Source organism: Opisthorchis viverrini (assembly GCF_000715545.1).
Source record: "Opisthorchis viverrini unplaced genomic scaffold opera_v5_438, whole genome shotgun sequence".
NCBI lineage: Eukaryota > Metazoa > Platyhelminthes > Trematoda > Opisthorchiida > Opisthorchiidae > Opisthorchis > Opisthorchis viverrini.
The window spans coordinates 243,168-253,145 of NW_008752091.1; the positions used below are offsets into that span (position 1 = coordinate 243,168).

The 9,978-nt window shown below is 40.3% G+C and overlaps 1 protein-coding gene across 1 annotated transcript in view; it reads right to left on the reverse strand.

The window, feature by feature from the left end:
• Window positions 1-7,576, reverse strand: part of T265_10987 (hypothetical protein) — a gene marked incomplete at both ends in the record, with an annotated part of 69,003 nt that extends 61,427 nt beyond the window's left edge. Inside the window, one exon of the mRNA XM_009177519.1 lies at window positions 7,336-7,576. The remainder of the gene's footprint in view (window positions 1-7,335) is intronic.
• Between the last annotated feature and the right edge of the window lie 2,402 nt (window positions 7,577-9,978).

Sequence of the window (9,978 nt, forward strand, 5' to 3'; positions counted from 1 at the left end):
GATTCTATCTCCAAAGGACGTTTTGGTCTGATGCCAGATTTAGGACCTGGCTACACACCGGTTGCCACCAACCAAGAATACTCACAGGATGACTCAAATGGTATTTATGCTGTGGTCGTCCTTGAAGGACACTGGATCGACTCGGTGTCGGAATACAGTAATGAACATTACTGTTACTCACAAGAAACCAGCTCTAACTGCTTATTAAGGAGATGGCGATTAGTCGTAGAGGATCAAAAAATTAGCTAAACGTTTGTATTTCCACAAACGTGCACCAGTTAGTCGAATAAACCGTCCAAAAGGAAATATCCTTTGAGACTGTTAAGGCACGAACTAAAATTTTTCCACAGCCAAGCGAGAAAAACTTACTGGTTCGTTGCAATGGAAACGATTCATTACGTTTTGTGCTCAACTAACACTGATAAAAATCTATTCCATCAACACAACCGATGAATTGACCATATTGCTGAATTGTATGTGATAGGATCTGAGCTTAATTTGATGTCGGGTTAACATACAGATGAAGTGCGACTTGCAAAGAATTCAGCTGAGCCGTATGGAACGGCAAAGTAAGGTAACCCAGAATTTTCGAGTTTCTGATGAGCATAATTGTTTCCATGCCTATAAAGTGGTAAGTCTTCACACTTATATAAGTACAGAAAGTCGCTAGTTTTGTGAGTATAATGCTGGGGTTGACGAATACAGACCCATTCATCGATTTGCACCAGAATGTGTGAAACAAAGGCTTGCGAAAGGATTGTACATTTGGAACGTCCACCTAAAATCTAAGGGACGAATTCGACTCTACTCTTAAGAAATTTGTTGCGAAACCTCGTGATTCAGATGGATAATTTGGACGGAATGTTACACGTCATCTAGAAGTGAAAAGCGAAATTTCGTACACGCAAAAATCTTCTGGTACCGGTGACATTATTCATGTAACTCACACATGTTTGCAAAATTAAACAAATTCCACCCTCATATGTGTCATTCGTTTTCAACGCATTGTCATTCTATTTATGGGACTCACTTAGATAGATACGGCAAAATCAATTTAGAGTGTTGCATAAGTTTTCATGTTTTCCACGGCGAAGTGTTGTCTTGAACTTTTGAAAAGATGTCTACCACATGCAGGAGGTATGCGCCCTTCCGAAAGAAGTAGCCCTCGTCAAAAAACTCCTCTGGAATCTCCGAAGATAGAAGCACCATGATACACTCAAACTTGGTGAGGCGGGAAACCGGAACGTTCATCCGAATTCTCTGCATGTTTATTCTCCGAATGTAACTTAATACAAAGTCGAGGCAACTAACCACATTCAAACTTTTGGTCCTTGTTCATATCACCCAGGTTAGGTCAAGTTTTAATCAGCACTCTACAATTGGTGTTGAACTGATGAACCTTGCGCATGTGCTTGGAACTCTCAGCAAACTGTTTTTTTTTTCAAAATAGATGGTCATGTAAGTCCTGGTGATTTGTAAATAGAAGAAACCCCCTCACCGATAGATATCCGACCTTGGTGGTTTCATGAGATATGAGAAGGACGCTATAGCACAGGAAAGATGGTTTGTTGAGTGACGTAAATTTCCGATTAAGATCAAGTGGACCATACTCAAGGAGCTTTAATGAAAAAACTGTCGTTAAGTTCAGATTGTTACACAAAACACTACATTTGCAAACTAACTTAAACAATATGGCTCTTTGCCGAATAACAATCTCAACAATGAGTCATCTAATGTAAAAGCATGATATTGTCAAACTGTTCATGAGGACCGTTTTCTAATGAAGGTTGTTCACTATTTATAATGGTTCTGACTCGAGACTCTTGCAAAGGGGCTTGTCTAAAGTGAGACTACTCATCATCAGGTTCCATACCTCGCTTGTTTTATTTTAATTCGAATCATCGAAGATGCTGTTCGGTCCGGAACAAAAACGGATATTATGAAAAAGAGGTGTTCTATAGGAAACAACATTCTGATAATTAATTAATACACCCTTTGAAACTTTCCGACAATTTAAAAAGAACCGAACCTGTTGGAACTATTAACCTGTAATAACGGATATCGTTTTGACTGCTTACTGTATTGAATACATTGGGAAGAGAAATTAGATTCATTTGAAATCCCTCCACGTATATAGCTCAACAGCGATCCTAGTGGAACCCACATAAATCCTCTGAAAGTTTACCGGGGTTTAGGAGAAAGCATGTTAAAAGTCATAACCCTAAATGGAGTCCCCTTAAGGAGGTTATTCTACTGCAGGAGAAAACACAATAGAAGGCTTCATTCAGTGAGATTTTTCTGTGGCTTGGTTAAGACACGCGGAAAATGGGGCCAGAACGAATGGCGCATTGACTTTTGGTTTTCAGTTGATGATCCACTGCGTGGCGGGTACTTTGAATAGTTCTCAAATTAATCAGTGGGCAGTTTTGATCCTGTTTAGAGAGAAGCACGTTAAACTGTGTCAAACTCATTCCCCATCAAGTGTGTTCTTAGAAATGCAGTTATCAAAATTCCGAAGTACTCCGCACCCTAAGATTAAAAAACATTTACCAGTGTAACCAACAGTCCCAGCACGTCTCTAAAGTCGACCTCCGTTCGGTCGCCCTCAACAATATTGTTGTTATTGACTATTATAAATTTGGTTAGATGTTATTGTCACTTTCCATTTGATTGTTATACGGAAAGATTGTAAATAAATTATAGAAACTTACTGGGGGCAAACAAAATCCCATTATCACTTTTACACTGCCAAACTGACGGAGTATGGTAACTGCACAAGCTCGCCAGTGGCGAACCGGTTTAGATCACCTATACACGTAATCTGCGTGTATGAGGCACAGGTGCATGTAATCAGTGAATTACACGAGGACGCAGTGATAGCTGTCTTAATTTTGATAAGCGCAGCACCCACACCATTCGATCAGCGGTTCTCATCCAACTTTTTTTTCTGTCGTTCACATTACAGCCCCATCATCGCCCAATCTGACAGACGCTAATGTGTGTCGCAAAGGGAATCACGTTTATGGTGCATCATTGATAAAAAGTACACACCCCATGCGCCACTCTTCATTATGCTTCCAGCAGATATATCCAGTTATTTGGATGGTCCTAGCATCTGACAAGCGAACAAACTATCGAAGCATGAATATACTGGGGGTGTTATAGTGTTAACAGAAAAAGTCCAAACAAATCGTATTTGGAATTCACTTTTTTTTGGTGGACTATTCAGTCCGCATAATTAGAAAACAACCACTATTCTTTTGATAGCTTTGTTCCGTTGCAATCAAGATCACATGTGAAGTCGCTTTTTTCACACTTTCGACCATGCCCCCCCCCGTGACAGGATAACTGAAACAGCTTAACACTGAATTGATTCACAAACTTTGGTTGTCGTTTTTAAAATGTCTGATTATGTTACACTCCTGTACAAAAATGACACATAATGACCTCAGCCCATCACAAATATTTCAAACCATTTTACTCGATGGTCCCAAAAGTGTTAGATAAACGTTGCGACCAACTTGTTCTGTTTGACTTCTGTCATTTCAGAAAGTGTTTCCAAATTGGTTCGTGTAACGCCCACGTGCTGACGCTCAACGGTTTACTCAAAGAAATAGATGTGATGTATATATGCTGCGAAAAATATTCATTTCAAGATGCTATAATTTCGTCTTGTACCGTTGAAGTTTCCAAGGTGGAATTCATATTTACATCGCTCTCGTTGGAGTAGTGCTCGTATAAACTACGCTCCCTAATTCTGCTCTACTTTGGCTACTCCACACAGAGCACTTCAAACCACAGTTTCGCTCCAGTTAGAGCTCAGCACACGGTAACTTTTCCCCATTCTGTGGTTTGGATTCAGGAAACAAGACATGCCGGGAAAATGCTTGCAAATAATCCACCATTGCGCACTGCACGCAACTGAATTACGAATTCTGAAAACACTCCCTTAAACTTCCTTTGCAGATGAGGGCATCTTGCAAGCTGCGCAACATTTAGTGTTCAAGTAGGGTCTCAAAATAAGTAAAATTCGTCGTGGGCTTTCGAAATGTTCAGCAAACTCACCGAAGAACCCTGCTTCAAGTGCTGGAATAAGACTTAGTTGTGAGGTCTTCCCTATGCAACACATTTGACTGAAAAATACCATGGGCGTGAGTTTCATTTGGCGTCTCCCGTTAAAACCAAATTGGTGTTCGCCAAAACTCAAATTGATCGTGATCCAGCAAGTGAATGAGTTTGAACATCTAAACGATTGGCTGGCCTGAAACGTCAACTATAATATTCGCGGTTTTTTTGAAGACAGTGCTTACACAAAATCGACTACACTATTGCCGAATCGAGCAACGTTGAGAGGATATGCGCGGTATGGTCAACGTTCAATTCAAACAAGAGGCTTCATCAAAAGGAAGAATGTTTGCTGGCTATGATGGTGGCTTAAATCGCCATATGCAACTAATTTAAATGGGATGAAACTATCACTGTCCATTATATACACATACAGTCACTATGTACACATACTGAGCTCTTCATTCGCAGCTGAAGATGATCCTAACGGAGAATTTTTAACATTCCTTTTTTGTAATATTTTCAGCCAGATGAGCTGCGCAAAGTTCCTTTTATGTTTTCATTGTTTCGCCATCTTAGTTACTGAGGATATCTTTCTCCGATATGATACTACTCAAATGACGACAGTGTCAACAGCCCACTGTCACTTTTGGGGTTCACCTAAAACCTATCATCATCTCTGAAAATTCACCGCTACATTTTATTCTTTCGTGCATGGGATACACAAATCATCTCAGTTCCTTGTTATATCACCATAGTCCAAAACTTTGCATTCAAAATAGTACTCCTGCTGAGAATTCGGCGACACCTAATGCAGTCATTGCTCCAATAAAAAAAAACTATTCGCAGACAATGCATGTCGACCACAAGACAAGCTTTGACTGACGTTCTTTGGCCGCTTCTCTACATAAACACAAAGGGCAAATTCTGTGCAATTCTCGTATGACGGCTAGACTTCATAGTTATTCTCATGCCCCCCCCCCACTCATACCAGACTTTCTAATGAAGAGACCAGGTTGGTCTCCGAGATGGACTTTTGGACATCCTGGCCTGACACGAGCTTCGCGGATAATACAGAAAACCACTTTCTGATAGATAGAAATGTGATAATGGCATGCTAAATGCAACCATCTGATTTCAAACGACCATCTGAGGGTGATTCATTTTGAAAGGGAGAGGTTGCCTTCATTTGCAAGTAAAACCGTCGTGCTTTATCTTGCTGTCTATCCCCAATGTTCTTAGGTTATGATGTCTGTCTCAAAATCCAACCTACGCTTCTCACCAATGATTGACAGTTGGACAATTTCAACTGGACGAACTACATCTGCCCTCATCTCTCGATTTGGTATGCATGGTTTTGGGGTTGCCAATGGCAACAAATTTCGATAGAAATCTGGTCAAACATTGAGTTTTTCGGGAGTTAACTGGCTCGGACGTGAGTCTTCATTGGTTAGATATGCCTCAATGATTGAACAGAATAAAACTAATGAAAAATGGACATCCAATTAAAATCATCATTTATTTGACCACATAGCTCCCTTCCAAACAATCAGCTGATTCATTTCAGCCTTTAAACGTTAAAGCGCGCGTACGTAGAAAAAAACACATGTTAGTCTCAGAAAATCGTCCATTTATTACCAAACAGACACGCACAAAACTTCGGAAAACATTTGGTGGTTCGAATGAAGACGGCTTATTTCTGGTCAGTGAACTTGCTAAATTACGATTTGGAAAACTCCTCACAAGGACAAAGAGTCAAGTAGACTGGATGGGGTGATTTTGATTCTTCAGTGTTTCAAACAGGGGTTAAAATATTACAGCATAGGTTAGCTGGGACAAAAACAACTTGTTTTGCAGTAGATGAGTACAGCTGATGTAAATGAGGGCTCCTATTTATCAACTTCCTGACTAACTCCATCGTCGACTTGAACGAATTATCCAGTGGAGACTAAAAGTCGGAAGGCTTACTGAGTGCGATTTTCAAGGGATTCACACTTACGACTCACGAGCATTGTCGGGAAAGCTTTAGGGGTTTTGTTTGATGAACACGTAAAATTTTTTGTCATTTTTAAAAGAAGAAATTACAAGTATAAAAAACATCCTTCCATCCTGACACATTGACTAAACTGATTTGCAAGTGAGTGTATTTATCGCAATCAGTCCGATTTGGGTTCAAGTAGAACATAAGGTTGACAGAAACTCGGGGACCGCGCCTGACTGATGAGCCACAAGAAGAACAAAACCGGTCTTGGGCTGTCGGAGAGCATTCAGCAATCTTGTGAGTAGTTTATTTTATCAAATAGTTTGCCTCAATAATTTTCGACACCTTTGCACTTCCACTTTTCAGACACTTCTCAATCGCCTGATCTACCCATTGAGTTATGGATTGATCTGTCTCATCAGTTAGATGCAATGTATGCAGGGAATTTCGTGAAATGCATTTTCTTACCAACAGCTCATTATATCTGAAGTCGTGATAGAAACAAAGGCTTTCGTTCGGGTACGACCAGCAGTTTGTCAATACACCCTGTAAAACGTAAGTGAACGGCTTGCCAGTAATCGGATCACCTGTCAGGACTGGTGACTAGTCAATGAGCGTACCACATACAAACTTGCTTGCAAGTTTGTAACAAGTTTGAAAACGGCAGACATTTTCGTAACTTGCACAACTTTCTGAAGTTTTGCTATCTAATCTTATTACTGCATTTTTGATGGATATCCCAAACATACCGAAACTCGACAGAAAAATGTGTGACCTCATACACTTGGACGTTTGGAAACGCAAGTTACGGATTTTAGATGGGTTGCCAACTGACGATTGCGTAAAAAAGTGACGAGGTATTTCAAAATTAAGGTGCATTCTTGACTGAATTTTACGAAATACGCGAGTTACTCACTAATCGTGCGATCCGCAAGACAAATCGAGATATTTAACCCAATGGTCCAGTATTTGATCTCTATGTGCTCACCTAATGAGTTTCAATGGTCGTTCACTTTACTGAGACATGCGGCATGGCACTACACCATACCTATGACTGACCATCATTCGCATGTTTTGCAAACCAAAACACGGTTGGTTTTTACTCACATATGATCGTTAAGATTCCTGGAAAAAAAATCCTTTGCATTCTAATGCTGACACTATTTTTTCAAGTAGAGGTGCCAGAGAGTATGAGCATTTGGTACAGTTTGCTTTGCTTTAATTCACTAGTGCTTTCAAAAACTGCGAGAGAATAGTGAAAATTTCAACTCTTCGATCAATAAACTTACCAATGTTTTGTTATAAAGAAGAAGTACTTTTTCTCTAATATCCAAATCAGCTAAGCCGTCCGCTTTTTATCCACAAAACGTGTAAAATTTGGTAATTGCAGCAGTAGGCTCCATAGCTGTAGAAGGTAGATAACAAATTTAATCCATATCTAGGTTTTGAGAGAACTTCATTTGTAGATACTGTCCCAGCTTTTTAAGCGTCACATGTCAGCGTTTTCCTGTTTTAGCGCTCGGAATGGCGATCGCCCTCGTTTCTGGCGCGCATGAAAGTCCAAGTGGATTGGTCACCTACGGGAACCAATCAGAAGGCAGCATGCCTCAACTCTTGTAGACACCAAATGCGCATACGATTTCTTTAACTCTACGATCATACGATGACTGTCATCTAGGCGTGTTTCAACAAGAGGCGAGGAACGGATATTGACGTTTGTGGATAGGGCGTATATATGGTTATGACAATGACTCATGCAAACCGACAGCAACAATCATGTTGAGTGACCACGTTTTGGACATGTGTCATTACGATGCACACTACAAGGCTGTATGGATGTAAACAGCAGGGTGCGGTCAGACAGTTCCTAACAATAGTTGCCAGTTTCATTCTTACACTCAAGGGACAGTCGAGAAACCAGACTTGCATCATCACTGAACACACTGATTCAATTTCTGTCAGGTCTCAGGGGTTTCCTCAGGAGGCAGTTTAGAGTCAGCTGCGTAAATAAACCTCAAAAAATGAATCAGAGACCACCAGCGAGTTTAAAATGGGGAAAACAGTCCGTTTTGTGTACTCGTCAAAGATCCCATGTGAATAATGTACGAGAATGTGTCCATAACTCAAGATTAATCTGTCCACAGTCTCAGTTTTGTTCCATTCAAACTTTTATGACTTTGGATTTATTTTTCAATAAGGCCGAGAAAAAACCGTAACAACAAAACTGTTCGTGAAAATACCGTTTTTCTCTTAAGTAAACGTGATGCAAATCACTGGACTCCATAATGCCTAAATGTTATTCTCTAACCTTGATTCGCTCTACCGGATTCAGTGTTCCAATTGATCCGTGCACAAAACTGTAGCATAACCTTGAAGCGGTCAGGAAAAGCTTTTGTAGAGTGATTCACAATATTCACACAATATTCAAATGCGTCATCTGACCATCTTGGTTGGCCACGTAACGGATAACAGTCAAGAGGGCTGAAACTGTAATTTCAATTCAGTGGTTTCATTCCACGACAGATTATCCTTTTGCGAAGCTTACTTTGTGTGTGACAAATATTGAGTAATTACGGCGTTCACGAATTTCACAAAGGAATCCTTCACGTGGGATCTTTTTGCTGAGAGAAGCGAATTTAATTCGTAAAGATCAGTTAGAGCCGTGCAAAGGAAATTCTCTTCGGAGGGCTAAATTTGAAGTTTGAAGCAAAAAAGCAGAAGAAATATGGCAAAGGTATCATGCATTTAAAACTGTTCTTACATTGGAATTCAGTAATATTTCCGCCTTTTCAGCACAAACAACGTTACGCCCGACAGCCTCCCAAATAATGTTATCAACCACTCTCCATCTATCCATCCATTTATATATTTACCCATCTGTATATACATATATATATATATATATATATATCCATCTGCCTATCTATCTACTGTATTTACCTACCTATCTCTCTATCTATCCAGGTCTGGTTTGTTGCTGCTGTTAATGGTGATCGAAGTGGCCAGTTGGAGAATAATCCCTTCCAAGAACATATGAAGTATCGACAACCCCGCTACCACTAACAGCAGCATTGTGTCTTTGAGGAAGAATAACTCACATCTTGAGCAAACTTTCAATCTAAGAAGTCGTTACTCGAGTAGCAAGCAACGCTTGGGCATATCACGTAGATTTCACAAATGTCGTCATGCCCTAAGACCTAGTTAATCACGATGCTGATCAGCGTCTCATAGCCTGAAGTTCAAATGTTAGAACTACCAGTGGAGATGCCTTGGGTTCCAGAGTCACTAAAGTATTTTGAAAAGCGCGCCACTGATGACTTTTACCAAGGATGAAACGGCTGTACAGTGCTTGTGTGCTCTCAGTGTAGATTCACTGACAGGAAGAAATTACAATTTTTCGTTCTTATTATAGTCATTACTTCAGTCATTCGATGCCCAACTAGTCTATCCAAACCTGGATTCGTCAATGGTTGGTCATGTTTAACCTATTTCCAGCAAGAAAGAACACTGGGAACATGTTAGAAAACAGGCATGTAGGGTAACCCACTACTAGCAAACTGGCACTTGAATAATCATATGGCTGTGAACGTATTCTTTTTAGGAGAAAATCGTACCCCGACCTCACCCCATATGGGTACTCCTGTCTGTCTGACTGATAAACGACTCTTGAGACGACTCAGAGAGCACAGTGTAGTACGTGATAAATCATCACACTGTTTACAGTTTCCGTCACCTGGTCATTACAACCGATCAATATCTTATCCTCTAACCATCCAAGAAACAAAGACGAAGGCCAGAAGGAGATAACAGAAAAGGCAGTGGCCCCTAACAGGATTTGGGTACATATTGTCTATTGATGCGTCACTGAACTGTGAAATGTTGCAGGTCAAAAACCACCGTCGTCAAAAGAATACACTTTTTGGCCATTGGAT